Raw genomic sequence first — 4,365 nt, 5'->3', positions numbered from 1 at the left:
CCAGACTTGTCTCCAACTGGAAATTCTCCTGTCTCAGCTTCCCACATTCTAGGTTTACAGACATACCCCATCATGTCATACTGGAACCCAGAATTACAATGCCATTCAATTTCAAAATGCTCCTAGAATCACTAACTAACTAACTAACTAACTAATCTCGTAAGTTTCTGCCTTCAGCGCTCAGGGCTCAACTAGCCATCAACCTGAATTGTTAGTTACCATAGCTTTGGCTTTCAGGCCCTGACTATCTATAAACTGAACTTATCTTCTGTCTCATTTCCCTCAATAATTTTTGGTAGTTAAAACTTATCTATGATAATTTTTTTATTCTTTCTTACTACATGAAATTGAGAATTTGTGCCATTTAGTACTGAGGTAGTGTTACGAAATAATAGCGGACAGCATTTATTCTCCTGTCTATCAATGGTGACTTATGCTGCTTCCAGTTCTCAATAGACATGACTAAATCTGCTATGAACAGATTTTGTAAAAAAGATGCCCAAGGGTTCTGAAGGAACACAGAGGAAGCATCTCTTTCCTCACAGGAGCTCTTGGCGAGGCAATAGCACTGGATTAGACGCAGTAGCAGCAGCAAGCCCACATTAAGCCACCGGGATACCTTGGATTGGAAAGTCCCATATTCTGAGAATGAGCTGATTCACATACACTTGGTCTGCAAATATTCAGAAACTAAGACTCATCCTAGCCTATCAAGTGTGTGTGCCTTTGCTGAAGCAGATGCACTCCTTACTTGTCCTTTGAGAGGATGGATGGCCTTCTGCCTTCCTTTGTCCCCAACCACTTGACTAAAAGAGCTGTGCTGCGTTTAGCCATCAACTAACATTTACTGCGATGCTGAGGAAGGTCCTAGCTGCTGTCGTTCATTATGCCTCGTAGATTGGTAAGATGTGGTTCCCAGTGTGCACACAAGGACACAGAGGGTTGGAGATGTTGGGGGACCTGCCTAAGGTCTTTGTGAAGACTATTTTAGCTCCCAAGTCCTCACTCTGTCCATGGCCTTCAGAAGGCAGCTGTACTTTCACAAATACTATGTGTCCTGCTTATCTAATGCTAGTGCTGCTGCTGCTGCTAATACTAATACTACTCATAATAAGTTTAAAGGATGATCCTCTCTCGTCTTGCATACCTCCTGGTCTTCCCTGCCAAGGCTCAGGCTCCGCCCACACAGCCTTCTCTGACTTCCTCTAAAGCCAGCCATCCAAGGGAAGTTCAGGCAAGGCAGGAAAGCTGGACTTTCCACTCAGCAGCAGAGGAGCCCAGGCTTGCCAAGTTCTCCCGCAGCCAGGCGCCTGGAGGCGGGCCCTGTGCACTCTATCATTGCATAAGTGTTATTGCAGCCAGTTCCTGGAATCGGAAATATGGCAAACCATTCACCTGGTGGAAAGCCCTTGCCAGGAGCAATGGTTGTTTGGTTAGCTGTGCCTTCAGAGTCCTTTCCAAGAGACTGGCCAGAGAAGAGGTTTATCTAACAGGGCCCGTTTCTTAAGTCAAAGTTACTGTGTTTTTACTATTCTTCAGCAACCCAACATAGATTTTTTTTTTCTTCCCAATAATCTCTCCATCTTCCTCACAGCTGGGTCAGGTTTCCCATCTCTTTCTTGTTGGCCTCCCAGGCTTCCTGCTTCCTCCAGGACCCAGGTCTAAGACAGCCCCCTCACTGCATTGGGAAGGCCTTCACAAACTTCAGTCATCTTCCAGGAGGCCCACCCTGAGTGTCTCCGACAGCTCTAGCCTCTGAAGGTTGAGTGGCTACTCCTCTTTCTTAGAGTGGTCCACGATGAAACTGTTTCATTCTAATCTAAAAAGAAATGCTTTAAAACACGGATTCGGATAGGCCACCCTTTCTGAAATGGCAAATTTCTTGAAATAATAAGGGTGGTGTTTTGTTTTGTTTTGTTTTGTCGCTACATCCCCAGAGCACAGCTCACTGCCAGTCCCACGGTGGTAATTGCCCGAGACCTGATTACTGAAGTTCAATGAACTGGACTAAGAATGTTCTGTGTCTATGGTAGATTGCTTGCTGATGCCTTAGATTCAATCCCCAGAACTTCTGAGAAGTTCTGCGAACTGGTAGTTACTGGTTAATCAGAGCTCATGAAGATAAAGAGACAGTCAGTGTTACTAGTCTTGAGCTGATAAAATTCCAGCCAAAACAGTTCAGTCTGTGTCTACAGCTTTATCTGAGACAGAAAAGCACAATTTCCATTATATTTTTCTATTAAAAATTGTTCTTATAACTCTTTATGAATTCATCAGACCAGGATTCTAGATTGGGATTCATTAATTTTTTTCAGCTCACTCTTCCACCAACGAGGAAGTTACTGTTCTTCTAATTGCCTCAAGACCCTCATTAGGAGACACATTCAAGGCGGTGAGGCCATAGATGGGATTCCTCACCTAATGAGCTCCCAAGACATTATCGGGAAATAAATAAAAATTACTAAATTACCAGTGGTAATTTATGCCCCAGGGCGTATATTTATGTCTAGTCAGGATTTTGCTGGTAGCCTTTTCAGCACTTTATATCTCAGGAATTCAAATCTATAATCTGACATTTTCTAACTCTTTGCTATATAGAACCTTACCTAAATTATCAAAATTCCATGGTTTTATATTTTCACAGATAAACTGCAATACATATATAGACATATATATATACATGTATATATATATATATATCCATGTGTGTATGTGTGTTTCACATGTTGACTGATACATTTGAAAAACACACACACACACACACAAATGCCTATAAAATTGCAAACATAATTTCAATCTGTCTCTCCTACAAGTTTAGTTACTTGATTGGAGAGATGGTGTCCTACACATTCTTGTCTTCCTCGCCCCAGGTGATAGTTCCAAGGTGACCAGATGAACAGCAAATAGCTTTAGGCAAGAATTGTCAAAAGTTCCTGTGTGTGTATTGGTACCACCGGCCTCTAGCAAGAATTAAGGCAAGACCAGGAATGTCCATGGCTCCGATTCAGGCCTGTGTCCCTGAAGTGGAAAAAGCATTGCCAGACAAAAGCAGCAGATGCTCCTCTCTCCCCAGGACCACCCAGGAGGGCATCTCCCTCACCCCTTTACTAAACTGGACTTTCTCTGCTGTCCCACAGGCTCAGAACCTGATTTTGTGATTCCCTAGAGTTGACCAAGGCAAGCAATGTTGCCCATGCATTATTATATACTGAGAATAAGAAGCTACCTCATCAGAGACATGAAGTCCTCATGTTGGCTCAGCCAGCACAGCATCTCTGTGCGGCTGCTTGGCTTGGGATATCATGTTGCATTCTAAAGACCCCCAAGTGAGGAAGTATCAGCATGAATGGAGTTCAGTGAATAAAGCCTATCCAAGAACCTAAGCAAGAGAGCTTGTGGTCCAGGCGTTGTGACACTTGCCTGTAATCCCAGCCCCTGAGAGAATAGAAATAGAAGTGTGAGGTTGATTCCAACTTGAGCTGCTTAGTAAGACTCTGTCCCCCCTCCCCAAAAAAAAACAAAAACCCAGAAAGCTAGCTTCATGTGATCCCTAAAATGCAGCATGCACAGGGACAAGAATGTTCCTGCTCCTCTGCACCTCTGTTGTCCCTACTTCTTCAAGAGCAAGCATAAAATCCACAGTTAGGAACTGGGGCTAAAAACAAGCTCAGTGACGAGAAACCCTTCATTCCTTCTCAAATCTGTCCTCATCTATTAAATGGGAATAAAACTTTAGTAAAAACCACACAGATTAGTGGCAAGGGTCAGACTGAGTTCCAATGTTCTCTAACTCATACACCATGTCTGTCATTATTTTTGTTATTCTTTTTTTGTTTTGTTTTGTTTTGTTTTCTGTTTTAAAGATTTATTTATTTATTTATTTATTTATTTATTTATTTATTTATTACATGGGAAGTACACTGTAGCTGTCTTCAGACACTCCAGAAGAGGGCTTCAGATCTTGTTACGGATGGTTGTGAGCCACCATGTGGTTGCTGGGATTTGAACTCAAGACCTTCGGAAGAGCAGTGGGTGCTCTTACCCACTGAGCCATCTCACCAGCCCCCATTTTTGCTATTTTTTTTAATTTATTTTTTTATTAGGTATTTTCCTTGTTTACATTTTCAATGCTATCCCAAAAGTCCCCCATACCCACCCACCCAATCCCCTACCCACCCACTCCCCCTTTTTGGCCCTGACATTCCCCTGTACTGGGGCATATAAAGTTTGCAAGTCCAATGGGCCTCTCTTTGCAGTGATGGCCGACTAGGCCATCTTTTGATACATATACAGCTAGAGACAAGAGCTCCGGGGTACTGGTTAGTTCATATTGTTGTTCCACCTATAGGGTTGCAGTTCCCTTTA

Source organism: Mus caroli, chromosome 4 (genome assembly GCF_900094665.2).
Source record: "Mus caroli chromosome 4, CAROLI_EIJ_v1.1, whole genome shotgun sequence".
NCBI classification, from domain to species: Eukaryota; Metazoa; Chordata; class Mammalia; order Rodentia; family Muridae; genus Mus; species Mus caroli.
This window is presented reverse-complemented; position numbering follows the sequence as displayed.